Below are 21,313 nucleotides of genomic sequence, written 5' to 3'. Positions count from 1 at the left end.
ACAGAACACCATTTCCATAAGGGTTAGCATTGTGCAATCTTTGAGTTCCACTTTCTGAGATCATTTTTGTACAGTGTCAAAGACGCTGATGATTTTCTCAGCATTTCAGCTTAATATCTGACACAATCTCCAAGAGATGTCTTTACAAGTTTTTTATGGCCCAGTGGCCTAATGGATAAGGCATCAGCCTTCGGAGCTGAGGATTGTGGGTTCGAGTCCCATCTGGGTCATTTATGGAAGCACAGAACACCTTTTCCATGAGGGTTAGCATTGTGCAATCTTTGAGTTCCACGTTCTGAGATCATTTTTGTACAGTGTCAATGACAGATGATTATCTCCACATTTCGGCTTTGTCATTGACACAATCTCCAGGAGATGTATTTACTAGCTTTCTCGTGGCCCAGAGGCCTAATGGATAAGGCATCAGCCTTCGGAGCTGAGGATTGTGGGTTCGAGTCCTATCTGGGTCATTTATGGAAGCACAGAACACCTTTTCCATGAGGGTTAGCATTGTGCAATCTTTGAGTTCCACGTTCTGAGATCATTTTTGTACAGTGTCAATGACAGATGATTATCTCCACATTTCGGCTTTGTCATTGACACAATCTCCAGGAGATGTATTTACTAGTTTTCTCGTGGCCCAGTGGCCTAATGGATAAGGCATCAGCCTTCGGAGCTGAGGATTGTGGGTTCGAGTCCCATCTGGGTCATTTATGGAAGCACAGAACACCTTTTCCATGAGGGTTAGCATTGTGCAATCTTTGAGTTCCACTTTCTGAGATCATTTTTGTACAGTGTCAAAGACGCTGATGATTTTCTCAGCATTTTAGCTTAATATCTGACACAATCTCCAAGAGATGTCTTTACAAGTTTTTTATGGCCCAGTGGCCTAATGGATAAGGCATCAGCCTTCGGAGCTGAGGATTGTGGGATCGAGTCCCATCTGGGTCATTTATGGAAGCACAGAACACCTTTTCCATGAGGGTTAGCATTGTGCAATCTTTGAGTTCCACTTTCTTAGATCATTTTTGTACAGTGTCAATGACAGATGATTGTCTCCACATTTCGGCTTTGTCATTGACACAATCTCCAGGAGATGTATTTACTAGTTTTCTCGTGGCCCAGTGGCCTAATGGATAAGGCATCAGCCTTCGGAGCTGAGGATTGTGGGTTCGAGTCCCATCTGGGTCATTTATGAAAGCACAGAACACCAGTTCCATGAGGTTTAGTGTTGTGCAATCTTTGAGTTCCACTTTCTGAGAGGATTCTTGTACAGTGTCAAAGAAACTGAAGATTTTCTCAGCATTTCAGCTTAATCTCTGACACAATCTCCAAGAGATATATTTACTAGTTTTCATGTGGCCCAGTGGCCTAATGGATAAGGCATCAAGGCAAGGCAAGGCAAGTTTATTTATATAGCACATTTCATACACAATGGCAATTCAAAGTGCTTTACATAGAAAGGAATTAAAATAGGGCTAAAAAAATGCATAAGAAAAAGAATACAATGTAAAGAGAATTAAAAGTAATAAAATTATGATAACCAAAGAAAAGAACAGGTAAACTAAAACAGTTATAAAAAATTATTTAAAAAATGATGCATAGATAAGGTGCAATCAGTCGGACGTACAGTGGCACAGTGCTCATTCAGTAAATGCACAGCTGAACAGATGTGTTTTGAGTCTGGATTTGAATGTGGCTACTGTTGGAGCACATCTGATCTGTTCAGGAAGCCGGTTCCAACTACGGCTGGCATAATAGCTAAAGGCAGACTCTCCTTGCTTTGAGTGAACTCTTGGTATTTCTAACTGACTTGATCCTGCTGATCTAAGTGATCTGTTGGGTTTGTATTTAATCAGCATATCTGCGATGTATTGAGGTCCTAGGTCATTGAGTGATTTATAAACAAGTAATAGTACTTTAAAATCGATCCTAGATGTAACTGGAAGCCAGTGTAGAGACCTGAGGACTGGTGCGATATGGTCATATTTTCTGGTTCTGCTCAGAATCCTGGCAGCAGCGTTCTGTATGAGCTGCAGCTGTCTAATGGTCTTTTTGGGAAGGCCGGTGAGAAGGCCATTACAATAGTCCACCCTACTGGTGATGAAAGCGTGAACCAGTTTCTCTAAGTCTTGCCTGGAGACAAAACATCTAATCCTTGCAATATTTTTCAGATGATAGTATGCTGATTTAGTTATTGCTTTGACATGACTACTGAAACTCAGGTCTGACTCCAAAATTACACCAAGATTCCTGACTTGATTTTTTGTTATCAGACCTTTAGCCTCAAGATATGCGTTCACCTTGAGAATTTCATCTTTGTTTCCAAATGTAATGATTTCGGTTTTGTCTTTGTTTAACTGAAGATAGTTTTGGCACATCCAGTCGTTAACTTCATCAATGCATTTGCACAGCGAGTCAATGGGGCTGTAGTCATTAGGTGACAGTGCTAAGTAGAGCTGGGTGTCGTCAGCATAGCTGTGGTAAGCAATATTGTTCTTTTTCATTATTTGGCTCAGTGGCAGCATATACAGGTTAAACAGGAGAGGTGCTAGAATTGACCCTTGTGGGACTCCGCATGTCATGGACGTCCACTCAGACTTATGGTCTCCTATACTCACATAATAACCTCTCCCTTCTAAGTATGATCTGAACCATCTGAGGACCATCCCAGAAAGCCCGACCCAGTTTTCCAGCCTGTCTAGAAGTATGTTGTGGTCAACAGTGTCGAATGCAGCACTGAGATCGAGTAGAACCAGAATTGATGTTTTGCCTGTATCAGTATTCAAGCGAATATCATTTATAATCTTTATGAGCGCTGTCTCTGTGCTGTGATGCGGTCGGAAACCAGATTGAAAATTGTCAAAGAATCCGTTTGAGTTTAAGAATTTGTTCAACTGATTGAAAACAACTTTTTCGATGATTTTGCCTATGAAGGGGAGATTTGAGATTGGTCTGTAGTTGCTCAGTATGGAGTTATCTAGATTTCTCTTTTTCAGAAGAGGCTTAACTATTGCAGTTTTAAGGGCGGTTGGAAAAGTCCCGTAGAGAAGTGAGGAGTTCACCACTTCTAGGAGATCTGCTTCTAAACAGTTAAACACACTTTTGAAAAAAGAAGTGGGGAGTGCGTCAAGGGTGCAGGTTGATGTTTTAAGATGCTGTACTGTATCTTCTAAAATTTTACCGTCAATTGTTTCGAAATCAGACATAGTAATTTTCCGAGGGTTTGGTCTGATCTGAGTGACCCCAGAGCAACTAGAGGATGTGCTGATCGCCTTTCTGATATTTTTGATTTTCTCTGAGAAGAAGGAAGCAAACTCACTGCATTTGCTGTCTGAGAGCATTTCTCTGGGAATGTGACTCGGGGGGTTTGTTAGTCTGTCTACAGTAGCAAAAAGAGTGCGCGTGTTGTTTATGTGTTTGTTTTTAATATTTGAGAAGAAGGTCTGTCTAGCTTTGCCTAGTTCAACATTGAAAGCATGAAGGCTGTCTTTATAGATGTTATAATGGACTACAAGTTTTGTCTTCCGCCACTTTCGTTCAGATTTTCTGCATTGTCTTTTCATTATTTGAACTGCTGTTGAGTTTCTCCATGGTGCCTTTTGTTTGCCACTCTTTTTCCTGACTTTCAGAGGGGCAATATCATCCATTACACTCTTAACTTTTGAGTTAAAGGAGTCAAGGAGAAAATCAACAGAGTCTGCAGATATGCTTGGTTTTAGAGATAAAGCCTTCATAAACAGCACATTAGTGTTCTCATTTAAGCATCTCTTTTTGACAGAGACAGATCTAGCTTCAATGGCAGGAGTGATTGATATGTCAAAGAAAATACAGAAATGATCAGACAGTGCCACATCCTTAATAACAATCGATGAAATGTTTAGACCCTTACTGATAAGTAAATCTAGAGTGTGTCCACGATTGTGTGTGGGTCCATTTACATGCTGTGTCAAATCAAAAGTGTTAAGAACAGTCATGAGCTCTTTTGTTGTACTGGATTCAATATTATCTATGTGAATGTTAAAATCCCCAGCAATAGCAAAACAGTCAAACTCTGAGGAAATTATTGATAACAGTTCTGTAAATTCCTCAATAAAGGCTGGAGAGTACTTCGGAGGCCTGTAAATAATGATAAGCAGGATGCGTGGAGCACCTTTTAACACAATACCCATATATTCTAGAGACAAATAATCACCAAATGATACTTGCTTACATTGATAGAAATCTTTAAAAAGAGCAGCAACACCCCCACCTCTCCTAACTGCTCTGCAAACACTCATAAAAGTAAAGTTAGGAGGGGCTGCTTCATTGAGGACTGTTGCACTGCAGTTTTCTTCTAACCACGTTTCATTTAGAAGCAAAAAATCTAGGTTGTTTGTGGTTATTAAGTCGCTGACTAGGAATGATTTGTTCTTAAGTGAACAGATGTTTAAAAGTGCTAACTTAACAGTATTAATTTTTTCACCCACATTAGTCTTAGTTTGACAGGTAACAGGCAGCAGATTATATTGGTTTGTTAAACGGCCTAACAAGACCTTAGACTTTCTTTCACGTAACAGAACAGAGATAGAGAAAGAGACAGGCACACTGGGTTCCCACTTGTTTTGTAAACATTTGATAAAGGTACTGTTATCATAGCGGGGACCCAAAACACATCACTGAGAGCTGGAATCAGTTGTTTTTGGTTCACCTACAACAGATGGAGGAGGGTGTGGGCCCTGGCGTTGTGACCGAAGAAATCTCACAGGAGGAGGGGGAGCTGGGCCCACAGGCTTTGGTGGTTGTGGGGCTCGACGCTTTTTGGTTGATATCTGGGGGCTCGCAGCAATTGAGTGTGATAGTCTAGTTCCAACAAAAATCAGTTCCTCCATTTTCTCTGAGAAGCCCAGATGCGGGGATGCTGGAGAGAGGAATGACATGTCTGGTGAGAGGGGCTGTTGCTCTGGTGTTATCGGAAGTTGAAGTATGTTGTCCTGGCTTTGCTGTCCATTTTCAAGAAAGTCATCTTTGGGTGCTGAATCTTGGAGCAGTTCTAATCCTTCACAGTCTGTCTGTGGTGAGCTCTGTGGGCAGGGCTCAGCTGGGAGTGTGTCCATGAGCAATTGTTTTGGCTGTGTGGAGTTCTCATTGTCCTTGTGGGATGTGTCAGCCGAGTGTCCATTCAGGAGCTGAAATGAAGTCCTGTGGTCATCCATACTCTGTATCAGGTTGAGTGGGTTAAAACACACAGCTGAAGGATGATGAAGGGAAAAATAAATATTGTCCTTTAGCACTCTTGCACCAAGTTTGTTTGGGTGGTGGCCATTTGATGTAAACAGTTGTCTCTGACTCCAGAAGAGATTGAAGTTATCAATGAAGTTCACTCCATTCATGTTACAGGTTTTTTGCAGCCATGTATTAAGCCCAAGCAACCGTGAGAATCTATTTGTTCCTCTTGCTGGCAGTGGTCCACTGATGAACGGCTGAACTTTCAGTTTTCTAAGTGTTTCAAAAAGTTCATTGAAGTCCGACTTCATGAGTTCTGACTGCTCTCTCTGAATATCGTTCTTCCCCACATGAATTATAAGTTGATTTGCAGTCTTATGTTTCATCAAAATGTTCTCAATTTCCCTGTTTACATCAGAAATGGTTGCTTGTGGAAGGCAGCATGTAGTTGTATCTCTGCTGCGAATGTTTCTGACTGTAGAGTCACCCACTATCAGAGTCCTTGGCTCGGCTGTGCTCTGAGCTGAGGGCCGCTGTCTGCTCGACCTTGAGCGCCTGTTAGCATTAGTGTTAGCTGCGGGCTGATGCAATCCGTGTTCGATCACATTCATCACGTTTGGGGATTCCTCACCCTCATTCATTAATACTTCAAATCTGTTTTCTAGATGTATCGATGGTGGTCGGAGACTACTGTTTGCAATCCTTGTGTCTGGGGTAGAGCATGCAACGGCAGCAATATATGAAGCTCGTGACAATCTGATGTCTCGAGTGCATTTGGGTCTTGCCCCCTGTTTGTGCCATCGATTAGTGTGTCGATCAGTTTCTTGTTTCTCTATCTGTTGAGTAGCACTAAATTTATGGGACTCACCGGCTGTGTGCAGAGGACGTTCGTGATGAAGCTCTGCTGTGTGATTCGTCCGGTTTGGTGGTTCCCCAAATAACTTTGTTTCAAGAACTGCAATCCTTTGTAAAAGTCTGTGGCAGTTTGTGCAGCAAGAAGATTCCTTAGCTAGAGGAGGCATTTTCTAATCCTTTTGATAGTAGGCAGCTGTGTTTTCCCTTCCGGAATGTAAGCTGATGGCAGTGTGGAGGCTGGTCAGATGAAATGTTCCACTTTTTTGTAGTAATCCAGTCAACAGAGTTTCTAGTTTTATCGTTGAAGTCAAGCTTTGTTGTTAGAGCACTGTGTTGATTTGCTGAAGTTAAAATTATGAGATAAAATATAGAAGCGATAGAGCAAAGCGCGGAGCAGTAAGCAAGACCGTCCGAACAGTAGCGAAGCAGGAAGTAGGAACCTGCTTCGCATCAGCCTTCGGAGCTGAGGATTTTGGGTTCGAGTCCCATCTGGGTCATTTATGGAAGCACAGAACACCTTTTCCATGAGGGTTAGCATTGTGCAATCTTTGAGTTCCATGTTCTGAGATCATTTTTGTACAGTGTCAATGACAGATGATTATCTCTGCATTTCGGCTTTGTCATTGACACAATCTCCAGGAGATGTATTTACTAGCTTTCTCGTGGCCCAGAGGCCTAATGGATAAGGCATCAGCCTTCGGAGCTGAGGATTGTGGGTTCGAGTCCTATCTGGGTCATTTATGGAAGCACAGAACACCTTTTCCATGAGGGTTAGCATTGTGCAATCTTTGAGTTCCACGTTCTGAGATCATTTTTGTACAGTGTCAATGACAGATGATTATCTCCACATTTCGGCTTTGTCATTGACACAATCTCCAGGAGATGTATTTACTAGTTTTCTCGTGGCCCAGTGGCCTAATGGATAAGGCATCAGCCTTCAGAGCTGAGGATTGTGGGTTCAAGTCCCATCTGGGTCATTTATGGAAGCACAGAACACCATTTCCATGAGGTTTAGCATTGTGCAATCTTTGAGTTCCAGTTTTTGTGAGATGATTTTTGTACAGTGTCGATGACACAGATGATTATCTCTGCATTTCAGCTTTGTCTTTGACACAATCTCCAGGAGATGTATTTACTAGTTTTTATGTGGCCCAGTGGCCTAATGGATAAGGCATCAGCCTTCGGAGCTGAGGATTGTGGGTTCGAGTCCCATCTGGGTCATTTATGGAAGCACAGAACACCATTTCCATGAGGTTTAGCATAGTGCAATCTTTGATTTCCACTTTTTGTGAGATGATTTTTGTACAGTGTCGATGACACAGATGATTATCTCTGCATTTCAGCTTTGTCTTTGACACAATCTCCAGGAGATGTATTTACTAGTTTTTATGTGGCCCAGTGGCCTAATGGATAAGGCATCAGCCTTCGGAGCTGAGGATTGTGGGTTCGAGTCCCATCTGGGTCATTTATGGAAGCACAGAACACCATTTCCATGAGGTTTAGCATTGTGCAATCTTTGAGTTCCACTTTCTGAGAGGATTCTTGTACAGTGTCAAAGAAACTGAAGATTTTCTCAGCATTTCAGCTTAATCTCTGACACAATCTCCAAGAGATGTATTTACTTGTTTTCATGTGGCCCGGTGGCCTAATGGATAAGGCATCAGCCTTCGGAGCTGAGGATTGTGGGTTCGAGTCCCATCTGGGTCATTTATGGAAGCACAGAACACCTTTTCCATGAGGGTTAGCATTGTGCAATCTTTGAGTTCCACTTTCTGAGATCATTTTTGTACAGTGTCAATGACAGATGATTATCTCCACATTTCGGCTTTGTCATTGACACAATCTCCAGGAGATGTATTTACTAGTTTTCTCGTGGCCCAGTGGCCTAATGGATAAGGCATCAGCCTTCGGAGCTGAGGATTGTGGGTTCGAGTCCCATCTGGGTCATTTATGAAAGCACAGAACACCAGTTCCATGAGGTTTAAGCATTGTGCAATCTTTGAGTTCCACTTTCTGAGATCATTTTTGTACAGTGTCAATGACAGATGATTGTCTCCACATTTCGGCTTTGTCATTGACACAATCTCCAGGAGATGTATTTACTAGTTTTCTCGTGGCCCAGTGGCCTAATGGATAAGGCATCAGCCTTCGGAGCTGAGGATTGTGGGTTCGAGTCCCATCTGGGTCATTTATGAAAGCACAGAACACCAGTTCCATGAGGTTTAGTGTTGTGCAATCTTTGAGTTCCACTTTCTGAGAGGATTCTTGTACAGTGTCAAAGAAACTGAAGATTTTCTCAGCATTTCAGCTTAATCTCTGACACAATCTCCAAGAGATGTATTTACTTGTTTTCATGTGGCCCGGTGGCCTAATGGATAAGGCATCAGCCTTCGGAGCTGAGGATTGTGGGTTCGAGTCCCATCTGGGTCATTTATGGAAGCACAGAACACCTTTTCCATGAGGGTTAGCATTGTGCAATCTTTGAGTTCCACTTTCTGAGATCATTTTTGTACAGTGTCAATGACAGATGATTATCTCCACATTTCGGCTTTGTCATTGACACAATCTCCAGGAGATGTATTTACTAGTTTTCTCGTGGCCCAGTGGCCTAATGGATAAGGCATCAGCCTTCGGAGCTGAGGATTGTGGGTTCGAGTCCCATCTGGGTCATTTATGAAAGCACAGAACACCAGTTCCATGAGGTTTAGTGTTGTGCAATCTTTGAGTTCCACTTTCTGAGAGGATTCTTGTACAGTGTCAAAGAAACTGAAGATTTTCTCAGCATTTCAGCTTAATCTCTGACACAATCTCCAAGAGATATATTTACTAGTTTTCATGTGGCCCAGTGGCCTAATGGATAAGGCATCAGCCTTCGGAGCTGAGGATTTTGGGTTCGAGTCCCATCTGGGTCATTTATGGAAGCACAGAACACCTTTTCCATGAGGGTTAGCATTGTGCAATCTTTGAGTTCCATGTTCTGAGATCATTTTTGTACAGTGTCAATGACAGATGATTATCTCCACATTTCGGCTTTGTCATTGACACAATCTCCAGGAGATGTATTTACTAGCTTTCTCGTGGCCCAGAGGCCTAATGGATAAGGCATCAGCCTTCGGAGCTGAGGATTGTGGGTTCGAGTCCTATCTGGGTCATTTATGGAAGCACAGAACACCTTTTCCATGAGGGTTAGCATTGTGCAATCTTTGAGTTCCACGTTCTGAGATCATTTTTGTACAGTGTCAATGACAGATGATTATCTCCACATTTCGGCTTTGTCATTGACACAATCTCCAGGAGATGTATTTACTAGTTTTCTCGTGGCCCAGTGGCCTAATGGATAAGGCATCAGCCTTCAGAGCTGAGGATTGTGGGTTCAAGTCCCATCTGGGTCATTTTTGGAAGCACAGAACACCATTTCCATGAGGTTTAGCATTGTGCAATCTTTGAGTTCCAGTTTTTGTGAGATGATTTTTGTACAGTGTCGATGACACAGATGATTATCTCTGCATTTCAGCTTTGTCTTTGACACAATCTCCAGGAGATGTATTTATCCCAGTGGCCTAATGGATAAGGCATCAGCCTTCGGAGCTGAGGATTGTGGGTTCGAGTCCCATCTGGGTCATTTATGGAAGCACAGAACACCATTTCCATGAGGTTTAGCATAGTGCAATCTTTGATTTCCACTTTTTGTGAGATGATTTTTGTACAGTGTCGATGACACAGATGATTATCTCTGCATTTCAGCTTTGTCTTTGACACAATCTCCAGGAGATGTATTTACTAGTTTTCATGTGGCCCAGTGGCCTAATGGATAAGGCATCAGCCTTCGGAGCTGAGGATTGTGGGTTTGAGTCCCATCTGGGTCATTTATGGAAGCACAGAACACCTTTTCCATGAGGGTTAGCATTGTGCAATCTTTGAGTTCCACTTTCTGAGATCATTTTTGTACAGTGTCAATGACAGATGATTATCTCCACATTTCGGCTTTGTCATTGACACAATCTCCAGGAGATGTATTTACTAGTTTTCTCGTGGCCCAGTGGCCTAATGGATAAGGCATCAGCCTTCGGAGCTGAGGATTGTGGGTTCGAGTCCCATCTCGGTCATTTATGAAAGCACAGAACACCAGTTCCATGAGGTTTAGTGTTGTGCAATCTTTGAGTTCCACTTTCTGAGAGGATTCTTGTACATTGTCAAAGAAACTAAAGATTTTCTCAGCATTTCAGCTTAATCTCTGACACAATCTCCAAGAGATGTATTTACGAGTTTTCATGTGGCCCAGTGGCCTAATGGATAAGGCATCAGCCTTCGGAGCTGAGGATTGTGGGTTCGAGTCCCATCTGGGTTATTTATGGAAGCACAGAACACCATTTCCATGAGGTTTAGCATTGTGCAATCTTTGAGTTCCACTTTCTGAGAGGATTCTTGTACAGTGTCAAAGACACCGATGACTTTCTCAGCATTTCAGCTTAATCTCTGACACAATCTCCAAGAAATGCATTTACTAGCTTTATTGTGGCCCAGTGGCCTAATGGATAAGGCATCAGCCTTCGGAGCTGAGGATTGTGGGTTCGAGTCCCATCTGGGTCATTTATGGAAGCACAGAACACCTTTTCCATGAGGGTTAGCATTGTGCAATCTTTGAGTTCCACTTTCTGAGATCATTTTTGTACAGTGTCAAAGACGCTGATGATTTTCTCAGCATTTCAGCTTAATATCTGACACAATCTCCAAGAGATGTCTTTACAAGTTTTTTATGGCCCAGTGGCCTAATGGATAAGGCATCAGCCTTCGGAGCTGAGGATTGTGGGTTCGAGTCCCATCTGGGTCATTTATGGAAGCACAGAACACCATTTCCATGAGGTTTAGCATAGTGCAATCTTTGATTTCCACTTTTTGTGAGATCATTTTTGTACAGTGTCGATGACACAGATGATTATCTCTGCATTTCAGCTTTGTCTTTGACACAATCTCCAGGAGATGTATTTACTAGTTTTTATGTGGCCCAGTGGCCTAATGGATAAGGCATCAGCCTTCGGAGCTGAGGATTGTGGGTTCGAGTCCCATCTGGGTCATTTATGGAAGCACAGAACACCATTTCCATGAGGTTTAGCATTGTGCAATCTTTGAGTTCCACTTTCTGAGAGGATTCTTGTACAGTGTCAAAGACACCGATGACTTTCTCAGCATTTCAGCTTAATCTTTGACACAATCTCCAAGAAATGCATTTACTAGCTTTATTGTGGCCCAGTGGCCTAATGGATAAGGCATCAGCCTTCGGAGCTGAGGATTGTGGGTTCGAGTCCCATCTGGGTCATTTATGGAAGCACAGAACACCTTTTCCATGAGGGTTAACATTGTGCAATCTTTGAGTTCCACTTTCTGAGATCATTTTTGTACAGTGTCAAAGACGCTGATGATTTTCTCAGCATTTCAGCTTAATATCTGACACAATCTCCAAGAGATGTCTTTACAAGTTTTTTATGGCCCAGTGGCCTAATGGATAAGGCATCAGCCTTCGGAGCTGAGGATTGTGGGATCGAGTCCCATCTGGGTCATTTATGGAAGCACAGAACACCTTTTCCATGAGGGTTAGCATTGTGCAATCTTTGAGTTCCACTTTCTGAGATCATTTTTGTACAGTGTCAATGACAGATGATTGTCTCCACATTTCGGCTTTGTCATTGACACAATCTCCAGGAGATGTATTTACTAGTTTTCTCGTGGCCCAGTGGCCTAATGGATAAGGCATCAGCCTTCGGAGCTGAGGATTGTGGGTTCGAGTCCCATCTGGGTCATTTATGAAAGCACAGAACACCAGTTCCATGAGGTTCAGTGTTGTGCAATCTTTGAGTTCCACTTTCTGAGAGGATTCTTGTACAGTGTCAAAGAAACTGAAGATTTTCTCAGCATTTCAGCTTAATCTCTGACACAATCTCCAAGAGATGTATTTACTTGTTTTCATGTGGCCCGGTGGCCTAATGGATAAGGCATCAGCCTTCGGAGCTGAGGATTGTGGGTTCGAGTCCCATCTGGGTCATTTATGGAAGCACAGAACACCTTTTCCATGAGGGTTAGCATTGTGCAATCTTTGAGTTCCACTTTCTGAGATCATTTTTGTACAGTGTCAATGACAGATGATTATCTCCACATTTCGGCTTTGTCATTGACACAATCTCCAGGAGATGTATTTACTAGTTTTCTCGTGGCCCAGTGGCCTAATGGATAAGGCATCAGCCTTCAGAGCTGAGGATTGTGGGTTCAAGTCCCATCTGGGTCATTTATGGAAGCACAGAACACCATTTCCATGAGGTTTAGCATTGTGCAATCTTTGAGTTCCAGTTTTTGTGAGATGATTTTTGTACAGTGTCGATGACACAGATGATTATCTCTGCATTTCAGCTTTGTCTTTGACACAATCTCCAGGAGATGTATTTACTAGTTTTTATGTAGCCCAGTGGCCTAATGGATAAGGCATCAGCCTTCGGAGCTGAGGATTGTGGGTTCGAGTCCCATCTGGGTCATTTATGGAAGCACAGAACACCATTTCCATGAGGTTTAGCATAGTGCAATCTTTGATTTCCACTTTTTGTGAGATGATTTTTGTACAGTGTCGATGACACAGATGATTATCTCTGCATTTCAGCTTTGTCTTTGACACAATCTCCAGGAGATGTATTTACTAGTTTTCATGTGGCCCAGTGGCCTAATGGATAAGGCATCAGCCTTTGGAGCTGAGGATTGTGGGTTTGAGTCCCATCTGGGTCATTTATGGAAGCACAGAACACCATTTCCATGAGGGTTAGCATTGTGCAATCTTTGAGTTCCACTTTCTGAGATCATTTTTGTACAGTGTCAATGACAGATGATTATCTCCACATTTCGGCTTTGTCATTGACACAATCTCCAGGAGATGTATTTACTAGTTTTCTCGTGGCCCAGTGGCCTAATGGATAAGGCATCAGCCTTCGGAGCTGAGGATTGTGGGTTCGAGTCCCATCTCGGTCATTTATGAAAGCACAGAACACCAGTTCCATGAGGTTTAGTGTTGTGCAATCTTTGAGTTCCACTTTCTGAGAGGATTCTTGTACATTGTCAAAGAAACTAAAGATTTTCTCAGCATTTCAGCTTAATCTCTGACACAATCTCCAAGAGATGTATTTACGAGTTTTCATGTGGCCCAGTGGCCAAATGGATAAGGCATCAGCCTTCGGAGCTGAGGATTGTGGGTTCGAGTCCCATCTGGGTCATTTATGGAAGCACAGAACACCATTTCCATGAGGTTTAGCATTGTGCAATCTTTGAGTTCCACTTTCTGAGAGGATTCTTGTACAGTGTCAAAGACACCGATGACTTTCTCAGCATTTCAGCTTAATCTCTGACACAATCTCCAAGAAATGCATTTACTAGCTTTATTGTGGCCCAGTGGCCTAATGGATAAGGCATCAGCCTTCGGAGCTGAGGATTGTGGGTTCGAGTCCCATCTGGATCATTTATGGAAGCACAGAACACCATTTCCATGAGGTTTAGCATTGTGCAATCTTTGAGTTCCACTTTCTGAGATCATTTTTGTACAGTGTCAATGACAGATGATTATCTCCACATTTCGGCTTTGTCATTGACACAATCTCCAGGAGATGTATTTACTAGTTTTCTCGTGGCCCAGTGGCCTAATGGATAAGGCATCAGCCTTCGGAGCTGAGGATTGTGGGTTCGAGTCCCATCTGGGTCATTTATGGAAGCACAGAACACCTTTTCCATGAAGTTTAGCATTGTGCAATCTTTGAGTTCCACTTTCTGAGAGGATTCTTGTACAGTGTCAAAGACACCGATGACTTTCTCAGCATTTCAGCTTAATCTCTGACACAATCTCCAAGAAATGCATTTACTAGTTTTATTGTGCCCCAGTGGCCTAATGGATAAGGCATCAGCCTTCCGAGCTGAGGATTGTGGGTTCGAGTCCCATCTGGGTCATTTATGGAAGCACAGAACACCTTTTCCATGAGGGTTAGCATTGTGCAATCTTTGAGTTCCACTTTCTGAGATCATTTTTGTACAGTGTCAAAGACGCTGATGATTTTCTCAGCATTTCAGCTTAATATCTGACACAATCTCCAAGAGATGTCTTTACAAGTTTTTTATGGCCCAGTGGCGTAATGGATAAGGCATCAGCCTTCGGAGCTGAGGATTGTGGGTTCGAGTCCCATCTGGGTCATTTATGGAAGCACAGAACACCTTTTCCATGAGGGTTAGCATTGTGCAATCTTTGAGTTCCTCTTTCTGAGATCATTTTTGTACACTGTCAATGACAGATGATTATCTCCACATTTCGGCTTTGTCATTGACACAATCTCCAGGAGATGTATTTACTAGTTTTCTCATGGCCCAGTGGCCTAATGGATAAGGCATCAGCCTTCGGAGCTGAGGATTGTGGGTTCGAGTCCCATCTGGATCATTTATGAAAGCACAGAACACCAGTTCCATGAGGTTTAGTGTTGTGCAATCTTTGAGTTCCACTTTCTGAGAGGATTCTTGTACAGAGTCAAAAGACACCGATGACTTTCTCAGCATTTCAGCTTAATCTCTGACACAATCTCCAAGAAATGCATTTACTAGCTTTATTGTGGCCCAGTGGCCTAATGGATAAGGCATCAGCCTTCGGAGCTGAGGATTGTGGGTTCGAGTCCCATCCGGGTCATTTATGGAAGCACAGAACACCTTTTCCATGAGGGTTAGCATTGTGCATTCTTTGAGTTCCACTTTCTGAGATCATTTTTGTACAGTGTCAATGACAGATGATTATCTCCACATTTCGGCTTTGTCATTGACACAATCTCCAGGAGATGTATTTACTAGTTTTCTCGTGGTCCAGTGGCCTAATGGATAAGGCATCAGCCTTCGGAGCTGAGGATTGTGGGTTCGAGTCCCATCTGGGTGATTTATGAAAGCACAGAACACCAGTTCCATGAGGTTTAGTGTTGTGCAATCTTTGAGTTCCACTTTCTGAGAGGATTCTTGTACAATGTCAAAAGACACCGATGACTTTCTCAGCATTTCAGCTTAATCTCTGACACAATCTCCAAGAAATGCATTTACTAGCTTTATTGTGGCCCAGTGGCCTAATGGATAAGGCATCAGCCTTCGGAGCTGAGGATTGTGGGTTCGAGTCCCATCTGGGTCATTTATGGAAGCACAGAACACCATTTCCATGAGGGTTAGCATTGTGCAATCTTTGAGTTCCACTTTCTGAGATCATTTTTGTACATTGTCAAAGACGCTGATGATTTTCTCAGCATTTCAGCTTAATATCTGACACAATCTCCAAGAGATGTCTTTACAAGTTTTTTTATGGCCCAGTGGCCTAATGGATAAGGCATCAGCCTTCGGAGCTGAGGATTGTGGGTTGGAGTCCCATCTGGGTCATTTATGGAAGCACAGAACACCTTTTCCATGAGGGTTAGCATTGTGCAATCTTTGAGTTCCACGTTCTGAGATCATTTTTGTACAGTGTCAATGACAGATGATTATCTCCACATTTCGGCTTTGTCATTGACACAATCTCCAGGAGATGTATTTACTAGCTTTCTCGTGGCCCAGAGGCCTAATGGATAAGGCATCAGCCTTCGGAGCTGAGGATTGTGGGTTCGAGTCCTATCTGGGTCATTTATGGAAGCACAGAACACCTTTTCCATGAGGGTTAGCATTGTGCAATCTTTGAGTTCCACGTTCTGAGATCATTTTTGTACAGTGTCAATGACAGATGATTATCTCCACATTTCGGCTTTGTCATTGACACAATCTCCAGGAGATGTATTTACTAGTTTTCTCGTGGCCCAGTGGCCTAATGGATAAGGCATCAGCCTTCGGAGCTGAGGATTGTGGATTCGAGTCCCATCTGGGTCATTTATGGAAGCACAGACCACCATTTCCATGAGGTTTAGCATTGTGCAATCTTTGAGTTCCACTTTTTGTGAGATGATTTTTGTACAGTGTCGATGACACAGATGATTATCTCTGCATTTCAGCTTTGTCTTTCACAATCTCCAGGAGATGTATTTACTAGTTTTTATGTGGCCCAGTGGCCTAATGGATAAGGCATCAGCCTTCGGAGCTGAGGATTGTGGGTTCGAGTCCCATCTGGGTCATTTATGGAAGCACAGAACACCATTTCCATGAGGTTTAGCATTGTGCAATCTTTGATTTCCACTTTTTGTGAGATGATTTTTGTACAGTGTCGATGACACAGATGATTATCTCTGCATTTCAGCTTTGTCTTTGACACAATCTCCAGGAGATGTATTTACTAGTTTTCATGTGGCCCAGTGGCCTAATGGATAAGGCATCAGCCTTCGGAGCTGAGGATTGTGGGTTTGAGTCCCATCTGGGTCATTTATGGAAGCACAGAACACCTTTTCCATGAGGGTTAGCATTGTGCAATCTTTGAGTTCCACTTTCTGAGATCATTTTTGTACAGTGTCAATGACAGATGATTATCTCCACATTTCGGCTTTGTCATTGACACAATCTCCAGGAGATGTATTTACTAGTTTTCTCGTGGCCCAGTGGCCTAATGGATAAGGCATCAGCCTTCGGAGCTGAGGATTGTGGATTCGAGTCCCATCTGGGTCATTTATGAAAGCACAGAACACCAGTTCCATGAGGTTTAGTGTTGTGCAATCTTTGAGTTCAACTTTCTGAGAGGATTCTTGTACAGTGTCAAAGAAACTGAAGATTTTCTCAGCATTTCAGCTTAATCTCTGACACAATCTCCAAGAGATGTATTTACTAGTTTTCATGTGGCCCAGTGGCCTAATGGATAAGGCATCAGCCTTCGGAGCTGAGGATTGTGGGTTCGAGTCCCATCTGGGTCATTTATGGAAGCACAGAACACAATTTCCATGAGGTTTAGCATTGTGCAATCTTTGAGTTCCACTTTCTGAGAGGATTCTTGTACAGTGTCAAAGACACCGATGACTTTCTCAGCATTTCAGCTTAATCTTTGACACAATCTCCAAGAAATGCATTTACTAGCTTTATTGTGGCCCAGTGGCCTAATGGATAAGGCATCAGCCTTCGGAGCTGAGGATTGTGGGTTCGAGTCCCATCTGGGTCATTTATGGAAGCACAGAACACCTTTTCTATGAGGGTTAGCATTGTGCAATCTTTGAGTTCCACTTTCTGAGATCATTTTTGTACAGTGTCAATGACAGATGATTATCTCCACATTTCGGCTTTGTCATTGACACAATCTCCAGGAGATGTATTTACTAGCTTTCTCGTGGCCCAGAGGCCTAATGGAAAAGGCATCAGCCTTCGGAGCTGAGGATTGTGGGTTCGAGTCCCATCTGGGTCATTTATGGAAGCACAGAACACCATTTCCATGAGGTTTAGCATTGTGCAATCTTTGAGTTCCACTTTTTGTGAGATGATTTTTGTACAGTGTCGATGACACAGATGATTATCTCTGCATTTCAGCTTTGTCTTTGACACAATCTCCAGGAGATGTATTTACTAGTTTTTATGTGGCCCAGTGGCCTAATGGATAAGGCATCAGCCTTCGGAGCTGAGGATTGTGGGTTCGAGTCCCATCTGGGTCATTTATGGAAGAACAGAACACCATTTCCATGAGGTTTAGCATTGTGCAATCTTTGATTTCCACTTTTTGTGAGATGATTTTTGTACAGTGTCGATGACACAGATGATTATCTCTGCATTTCAGCTTTGTCTTTGACACAATCTCCAGGAGATGTATTTACTAGTTTTCATGTGGCCCAGTGGCCTAATGGATAAGGCATCAGCCTTCGGAGCTGAGGATTGTGGGTTTGAGTCCCATCTGGGTCATTTATGGAAGCACAGAACACCATTTCCATGAGGTTTAGCATTGTGCAATCTTTGATTTCCACTTTTTGTGAGATGATTTTTGTACAGTGTCGATGACACAGATGATTATCTCTGCATTTCAGCTTTGTCTTTGACACAATCTCCAGGAGATGTATTTACTAGTTTTCATGTGGCCCAGTGGCCTAATGGACAAGGCATCAGCCTTTGGAGCTGAGGATTGTGTGTTCGAGTCCCATCTGGGTCATTTATGGAAGCACAGAACACCTTTTCCATGAGGGTTAGCATTGTGCAATCTTTGAGTTCCACTTTCTGAGATCATTTTTGTACAGTGTCAATGACAGATGATTATCTCCACATTTTGGCTTTGTCATTGACACAATCTCCAGGAGATGTATTTACTAGTTTTCTTGTAGCCCAGTGGCCTAATGGATAAGGCATCAGCCTTCGGAGCTGAGAATTGTGGGTTCGAGTCCCATCTGGGTCATTTATGAAAGCACAGAACACCAGTTCCATGAGGTTTAGTGTTGTGCAATCTTTGAGTTCCACTTTCTGAGAGGATTCTTGTACAGTGTCAAAGAAACTGAAGATTTTCTCAGCATTTCAGCTTAATCTCTGACACAATCTCCAAGAGATATATTTACTAGTTTTCATGTGGCCCAGTGGCCTAATGGATAAGGCATCAGCCTTCGGAGCTGAGGATTGTGGGTTCGAGTCCCATCTGGGTCATTTATGGAAGCACAGAACACCATTTCCATGAGGTTTAGCATTGTGCAATCTTTGAGTTCCACTTTTTGTGAGATGATTTTTGTACAGTGTCGATGACACAGATGATTATCTCTGCATTTCAGCTTTGTCTTTGACACAATCTCCAGGAGATGTATTTACTAGTTTTCATGTGGCCCAGTGGCCTAATGGATAAGGCATCAGCCTTCGGAGCTGAGGATTGTGGGTTCGAGTCCCATCTGGGTCATTTATGGAAGCACAGAACACCATTTCCATGAGGTTTAGCATTGTGCAATCTTTGATTTCCACTTTTTGTGAGATGATTTTTGTACAGTGTCGATGACACAGATGATTATCTCTGCATTTCAGCTTTGTCTTTGACACAATCTCCAGGAGATGTATTTACTAGTTTTCATGTGGCCCAGTGGCCTAATGGACAAGGCATCAGCCTTTGGAGCTGAGGATTGTGGGTTCGAGTCCCATCTGGGTCATTTATGGAAGCACAGAGCACCTTTTCCATGAGGGTTAGCATTGTGCAATCTTTGAGTTCCACTTTCTGAGATCATTTTTGTACAGTGTCAATGACAGATGATTATCTCCACATTTCGGCTTTGTCATTGACACAATCTCCAGGAGATGTATTTACTAGTTTTCTTGTGGCCCAGTGGCCTAATGGATAAGGCATCAGCCTTCGGAGCTGAGGATTGTGGGTTCGAGTCCCACCTGGGTCATTTATGAAAGCACAGAACACCAGTTCCATGAGGTTTAGTGTTGTGCAATCTTGAGTTCCACTTTCTGAGAGGATTCTTGTACAGTGTCAAAGAAACTCAAGATTTTCTCAGCATTTCAGCTTAATCTCTGACACAATCTCCAAGAGATATATTTACTAGTTTTCATGTGGACCAGTGGCCTAATGGATAAGGCATCAGACTTCGGAGCTGAGGATTGTGGGTTCGAGTCCCATCTGGGTCATTTATGGAAGCACAGAACACCATTTCCATGAGGTTTAGCATTGTGCAATCTTTGAGTTCCACTTTCTGAGAGGATTCTTGTACAGTGTCAAAGACACCGATTACTTTCTCAGCATTTCAGCTTAATCTCTGACACAATCTCCAAGAAATGCATTTACTAGCTTTATTGTGGCCCAGTGGCCTAATGGATAAGGCATCAGCCTTCGGAGCTGAGGATTGTGGGTTCGAGTCCCATCTGGGTCATTTATGGAAGCACAGAACACCTTTTCCATGAGGGTTAGCATTGTGCAATCTTTGAGTTCCACTTTATGAGATCATTTTTGTACAGTGTCAATGACAGATGATTATCTCCACATTTCGGCTTTGTCATTGACACAATCTCCAGGAGATGTATTTACTAGTTTTTTTTTTATGGCCCCGTGGCCTAATGGCTAAGGCATCAGCCTTTGGAGCTGAGGATTGTGGGTCCAAGTGCCATCTGGGTCATTAATGAAAGCACAGAAAACCATTTCCATGAGTTTTAGCATTGTGCATTCTTTGAGATCCACTTTCTGAGATCATTTTTGTACAATGTCAAAGACGCCGATGATTTTCTCCGCATTTCAGCTTAATATCTGACACAATCTCCAAGAGATGTCTTTACTAGTTTTTTTTATGGCCCAGTGGCCTAATGGCTAAGCCATCAGCCTTCGGAGCTGAGGATTGTGGGTTCAAGTGCCATCTGGGTCATTAATGAAAGCACAGAATACCAGTTCCATGAGGTTTAGTGTTGTGCAATTTTTGAGTTCCACTTTCTGAGAGGATTCTTTTACAGTGTCAAAGACACAGATTATTTTCTCAGCATTTCAGCTTAATATATGACACAATCTCCAAGAGATGTATTTACTAGCTTTATTGTGGCCCAGTGGCCTAATGGATAAGGCATCAGCCTTCGGAGCTGAGGATTGTGGGTTCGAGTCCCATTTGGGGCATTTTTGGTAGCACAGAACACCATTTCCATGAGGTTTAGCATTGTGCAATCATTGAGTTCCACTTTCTGAGATCATTTTTGTACAGTGTCAAAGACGCCGATGATTTTCTCAGCATTTCAGCTTAATATCTGACACAATTTCCAAGACATGTCTTTACTAGGTTTTTTTTATGGCCCAGTGGCCTAATGGATAAGGCATCAGCTTTCAGAGCTGAGGATTGTGGGTTCGAGTCCCATCTGGGTCATTTATGGAAGCACAGAACACCAGTTCCATGATGTTTAGTGTTGTGCAATCATTGAGTTCCACTTTCTGAGAGGATTCTTGTGCATTGTCAAAGACGCCGATGATTTTCTCCGCATTTCAGCTTAATATCTGACACAATCTCCAAGAGATGTCTTTACTAGTTTTTTATGGCCCAGTGGCCTAATGGATAAGGCATCAGCCTTCGGAGCTGAGGATTGTGGTTTCAAGTCCCATCTGGGTCATTTATGGAAGCACAGAAAACCAGTTCCATGAGGTTTAGTGTTGTGCAATCTTTGAGTTCCACTTTCTGAGAGGATTCTTGTACAGTGTCAAAGACACTGTTTTTGTACAGTGTCAATGACACAGATGATTATCTCCTCATTTCAGCTTTGTCTTTGACACAATCTCCAGGAGATGTATTTACTAGCTTCTTTGTGGCCCAGTGGCCTAATGGATAAGGCATCAGTCTTCGGAGTTGAGAATTGTGGGTTCGAGTCCCATCTG

General features: G+C 42.7%; 49 non-coding genes across 49 annotated transcripts; all 49 read left to right on the top strand.

The window, feature by feature from the left end:
* Positions 1-157: 157 nt before the first annotated feature.
* Positions 158-230, top strand: trnar-ucg (transfer RNA arginine (anticodon UCG)). The gene has a single exon. It is a non-coding gene; the product is annotated as a tRNA-Arg (tRNA).
* Positions 231-637: 407 nt separating this feature from the next.
* On the top strand, positions 638-710 carry trnar-ucg (transfer RNA arginine (anticodon UCG)). The gene has a single exon. It is a non-coding gene; the product is annotated as a tRNA-Arg (tRNA).
* Positions 711-878: 168 nt separating this feature from the next.
* trnar-ucg (transfer RNA arginine (anticodon UCG)) lies at positions 879-951 on the top strand. The gene has a single exon. It is a non-coding gene; the product is annotated as a tRNA-Arg (tRNA).
* A 167-nt stretch (positions 952-1,118) lies between these two features.
* Positions 1,119-1,191, top strand: trnar-ucg (transfer RNA arginine (anticodon UCG)). The gene has a single exon. It is a non-coding gene; the product is annotated as a tRNA-Arg (tRNA).
* Positions 1,192-7,208: 6,017 nt separating this feature from the next.
* On the top strand, positions 7,209-7,281 carry trnar-ucg (transfer RNA arginine (anticodon UCG)). Its single transcript has one exon. It is a non-coding gene; the product is annotated as a tRNA-Arg (tRNA).
* A 171-nt stretch (positions 7,282-7,452) lies between these two features.
* Positions 7,453-7,525, top strand: trnar-ucg (transfer RNA arginine (anticodon UCG)). Its single transcript has one exon. It is a non-coding gene; the product is annotated as a tRNA-Arg (tRNA).
* A 169-nt stretch (positions 7,526-7,694) lies between these two features.
* On the top strand, positions 7,695-7,767 carry trnar-ucg (transfer RNA arginine (anticodon UCG)). The gene has a single exon. It is a non-coding gene; the product is annotated as a tRNA-Arg (tRNA).
* Positions 7,768-7,934: 167 nt separating this feature from the next.
* Positions 7,935-8,007, top strand: trnar-ucg (transfer RNA arginine (anticodon UCG)). The gene has a single exon. It is a non-coding gene; the product is annotated as a tRNA-Arg (tRNA).
* Positions 8,008-8,175: 168 nt separating this feature from the next.
* trnar-ucg (transfer RNA arginine (anticodon UCG)) lies at positions 8,176-8,248 on the top strand. The gene has a single exon. It is a non-coding gene; the product is annotated as a tRNA-Arg (tRNA).
* Positions 8,249-8,417: 169 nt separating this feature from the next.
* On the top strand, positions 8,418-8,490 carry trnar-ucg (transfer RNA arginine (anticodon UCG)). Its single transcript has one exon. It is a non-coding gene; the product is annotated as a tRNA-Arg (tRNA).
* Positions 8,491-8,657: 167 nt separating this feature from the next.
* On the top strand, positions 8,658-8,730 carry trnar-ucg (transfer RNA arginine (anticodon UCG)). Its single transcript has one exon. It is a non-coding gene; the product is annotated as a tRNA-Arg (tRNA).
* Positions 8,731-8,899: 169 nt separating this feature from the next.
* trnar-ucg (transfer RNA arginine (anticodon UCG)) lies at positions 8,900-8,972 on the top strand. Its single transcript has one exon. It is a non-coding gene; the product is annotated as a tRNA-Arg (tRNA).
* Positions 8,973-9,853: 881 nt separating this feature from the next.
* trnar-ucg (transfer RNA arginine (anticodon UCG)) lies at positions 9,854-9,926 on the top strand. The gene has a single exon. It is a non-coding gene; the product is annotated as a tRNA-Arg (tRNA).
* A 167-nt stretch (positions 9,927-10,093) lies between these two features.
* Positions 10,094-10,166, top strand: trnar-ucg (transfer RNA arginine (anticodon UCG)). The gene has a single exon. It is a non-coding gene; the product is annotated as a tRNA-Arg (tRNA).
* Positions 10,167-10,335: 169 nt separating this feature from the next.
* On the top strand, positions 10,336-10,408 carry trnar-ucg (transfer RNA arginine (anticodon UCG)). Its single transcript has one exon. It is a non-coding gene; the product is annotated as a tRNA-Arg (tRNA).
* A 169-nt stretch (positions 10,409-10,577) lies between these two features.
* On the top strand, positions 10,578-10,650 carry trnar-ucg (transfer RNA arginine (anticodon UCG)). The gene has a single exon. It is a non-coding gene; the product is annotated as a tRNA-Arg (tRNA).
* Positions 10,651-10,818: 168 nt separating this feature from the next.
* Positions 10,819-10,891, top strand: trnar-ucg (transfer RNA arginine (anticodon UCG)). The gene has a single exon. It is a non-coding gene; the product is annotated as a tRNA-Arg (tRNA).
* A 171-nt stretch (positions 10,892-11,062) lies between these two features.
* Positions 11,063-11,135, top strand: trnar-ucg (transfer RNA arginine (anticodon UCG)). Its single transcript has one exon. It is a non-coding gene; the product is annotated as a tRNA-Arg (tRNA).
* A 169-nt stretch (positions 11,136-11,304) lies between these two features.
* Positions 11,305-11,377, top strand: trnar-ucg (transfer RNA arginine (anticodon UCG)). The gene has a single exon. It is a non-coding gene; the product is annotated as a tRNA-Arg (tRNA).
* Positions 11,378-11,545: 168 nt separating this feature from the next.
* On the top strand, positions 11,546-11,618 carry trnar-ucg (transfer RNA arginine (anticodon UCG)). Its single transcript has one exon. It is a non-coding gene; the product is annotated as a tRNA-Arg (tRNA).
* A 167-nt stretch (positions 11,619-11,785) lies between these two features.
* Positions 11,786-11,858, top strand: trnar-ucg (transfer RNA arginine (anticodon UCG)). Its single transcript has one exon. It is a non-coding gene; the product is annotated as a tRNA-Arg (tRNA).
* A 169-nt stretch (positions 11,859-12,027) lies between these two features.
* On the top strand, positions 12,028-12,100 carry trnar-ucg (transfer RNA arginine (anticodon UCG)). Its single transcript has one exon. It is a non-coding gene; the product is annotated as a tRNA-Arg (tRNA).
* A 411-nt stretch (positions 12,101-12,511) lies between these two features.
* Positions 12,512-12,584, top strand: trnar-ucg (transfer RNA arginine (anticodon UCG)). Its single transcript has one exon. It is a non-coding gene; the product is annotated as a tRNA-Arg (tRNA).
* A 411-nt stretch (positions 12,585-12,995) lies between these two features.
* Positions 12,996-13,068, top strand: trnar-ucg (transfer RNA arginine (anticodon UCG)). Its single transcript has one exon. It is a non-coding gene; the product is annotated as a tRNA-Arg (tRNA).
* Positions 13,069-13,237: 169 nt separating this feature from the next.
* trnar-ucg (transfer RNA arginine (anticodon UCG)) lies at positions 13,238-13,310 on the top strand. The gene has a single exon. It is a non-coding gene; the product is annotated as a tRNA-Arg (tRNA).
* Positions 13,311-13,479: 169 nt separating this feature from the next.
* trnar-ucg (transfer RNA arginine (anticodon UCG)) lies at positions 13,480-13,552 on the top strand. The gene has a single exon. It is a non-coding gene; the product is annotated as a tRNA-Arg (tRNA).
* A 167-nt stretch (positions 13,553-13,719) lies between these two features.
* On the top strand, positions 13,720-13,792 carry trnar-ucg (transfer RNA arginine (anticodon UCG)). Its single transcript has one exon. It is a non-coding gene; the product is annotated as a tRNA-Arg (tRNA).
* Positions 13,793-14,202: 410 nt separating this feature from the next.
* Positions 14,203-14,275, top strand: trnar-ucg (transfer RNA arginine (anticodon UCG)). Its single transcript has one exon. It is a non-coding gene; the product is annotated as a tRNA-Arg (tRNA).
* A 167-nt stretch (positions 14,276-14,442) lies between these two features.
* On the top strand, positions 14,443-14,515 carry trnar-ucg (transfer RNA arginine (anticodon UCG)). Its single transcript has one exon. It is a non-coding gene; the product is annotated as a tRNA-Arg (tRNA).
* Positions 14,516-14,685: 170 nt separating this feature from the next.
* trnar-ucg (transfer RNA arginine (anticodon UCG)) lies at positions 14,686-14,758 on the top strand. The gene has a single exon. It is a non-coding gene; the product is annotated as a tRNA-Arg (tRNA).
* A 410-nt stretch (positions 14,759-15,168) lies between these two features.
* On the top strand, positions 15,169-15,241 carry trnar-ucg (transfer RNA arginine (anticodon UCG)). The gene has a single exon. It is a non-coding gene; the product is annotated as a tRNA-Arg (tRNA).
* Positions 15,242-15,410: 169 nt separating this feature from the next.
* trnar-ucg (transfer RNA arginine (anticodon UCG)) lies at positions 15,411-15,483 on the top strand. The gene has a single exon. It is a non-coding gene; the product is annotated as a tRNA-Arg (tRNA).
* Positions 15,484-15,890: 407 nt separating this feature from the next.
* Positions 15,891-15,963, top strand: trnar-ucg (transfer RNA arginine (anticodon UCG)). The gene has a single exon. It is a non-coding gene; the product is annotated as a tRNA-Arg (tRNA).
* Positions 15,964-16,132: 169 nt separating this feature from the next.
* Positions 16,133-16,205, top strand: trnar-ucg (transfer RNA arginine (anticodon UCG)). Its single transcript has one exon. It is a non-coding gene; the product is annotated as a tRNA-Arg (tRNA).
* Positions 16,206-16,376: 171 nt separating this feature from the next.
* trnar-ucg (transfer RNA arginine (anticodon UCG)) lies at positions 16,377-16,449 on the top strand. The gene has a single exon. It is a non-coding gene; the product is annotated as a tRNA-Arg (tRNA).
* A 167-nt stretch (positions 16,450-16,616) lies between these two features.
* trnar-ucg (transfer RNA arginine (anticodon UCG)) lies at positions 16,617-16,689 on the top strand. Its single transcript has one exon. It is a non-coding gene; the product is annotated as a tRNA-Arg (tRNA).
* Positions 16,690-16,858: 169 nt separating this feature from the next.
* On the top strand, positions 16,859-16,931 carry trnar-ucg (transfer RNA arginine (anticodon UCG)). The gene has a single exon. It is a non-coding gene; the product is annotated as a tRNA-Arg (tRNA).
* Positions 16,932-17,100: 169 nt separating this feature from the next.
* trnar-ucg (transfer RNA arginine (anticodon UCG)) lies at positions 17,101-17,173 on the top strand. Its single transcript has one exon. It is a non-coding gene; the product is annotated as a tRNA-Arg (tRNA).
* Positions 17,174-17,340: 167 nt separating this feature from the next.
* trnar-ucg (transfer RNA arginine (anticodon UCG)) lies at positions 17,341-17,413 on the top strand. Its single transcript has one exon. It is a non-coding gene; the product is annotated as a tRNA-Arg (tRNA).
* A 171-nt stretch (positions 17,414-17,584) lies between these two features.
* Positions 17,585-17,657, top strand: trnar-ucg (transfer RNA arginine (anticodon UCG)). The gene has a single exon. It is a non-coding gene; the product is annotated as a tRNA-Arg (tRNA).
* A 171-nt stretch (positions 17,658-17,828) lies between these two features.
* On the top strand, positions 17,829-17,901 carry trnar-ucg (transfer RNA arginine (anticodon UCG)). Its single transcript has one exon. It is a non-coding gene; the product is annotated as a tRNA-Arg (tRNA).
* A 411-nt stretch (positions 17,902-18,312) lies between these two features.
* Positions 18,313-18,385, top strand: trnar-ucg (transfer RNA arginine (anticodon UCG)). Its single transcript has one exon. It is a non-coding gene; the product is annotated as a tRNA-Arg (tRNA).
* A 169-nt stretch (positions 18,386-18,554) lies between these two features.
* On the top strand, positions 18,555-18,627 carry trnar-ucg (transfer RNA arginine (anticodon UCG)). The gene has a single exon. It is a non-coding gene; the product is annotated as a tRNA-Arg (tRNA).
* A 171-nt stretch (positions 18,628-18,798) lies between these two features.
* Positions 18,799-18,871, top strand: trnar-ucg (transfer RNA arginine (anticodon UCG)). Its single transcript has one exon. It is a non-coding gene; the product is annotated as a tRNA-Arg (tRNA).
* A 171-nt stretch (positions 18,872-19,042) lies between these two features.
* trnaq-uug (transfer RNA glutamine (anticodon UUG)) lies at positions 19,043-19,115 on the top strand. Its single transcript has one exon. It is a non-coding gene; the product is annotated as a tRNA-Gln (tRNA).
* A 167-nt stretch (positions 19,116-19,282) lies between these two features.
* Positions 19,283-19,355, top strand: trnar-ucg (transfer RNA arginine (anticodon UCG)). Its single transcript has one exon. It is a non-coding gene; the product is annotated as a tRNA-Arg (tRNA).
* Positions 19,356-19,765: 410 nt separating this feature from the next.
* Positions 19,766-19,838, top strand: trnar-ucg (transfer RNA arginine (anticodon UCG)). Its single transcript has one exon. It is a non-coding gene; the product is annotated as a tRNA-Arg (tRNA).
* Positions 19,839-20,493: 655 nt separating this feature from the next.
* trnar-ucg (transfer RNA arginine (anticodon UCG)) lies at positions 20,494-20,566 on the top strand. Its single transcript has one exon. It is a non-coding gene; the product is annotated as a tRNA-Arg (tRNA).
* A 412-nt stretch (positions 20,567-20,978) lies between these two features.
* Positions 20,979-21,051, top strand: trnar-ucg (transfer RNA arginine (anticodon UCG)). Its single transcript has one exon. It is a non-coding gene; the product is annotated as a tRNA-Arg (tRNA).
* Positions 21,052-21,313: the final 262 nt, after the last annotated feature.

Source organism: Pseudorasbora parva, chromosome 3 (genome assembly GCF_024679245.1).
Source record: "Pseudorasbora parva isolate DD20220531a chromosome 3, ASM2467924v1, whole genome shotgun sequence".
NCBI lineage: Eukaryota > Metazoa > Chordata > Actinopteri > Cypriniformes > Gobionidae > Pseudorasbora > Pseudorasbora parva.
The sequence above is the reverse complement of the archived record's forward strand: the minus strand, read 5'-3'. Positions and strand labels throughout refer to the sequence as shown.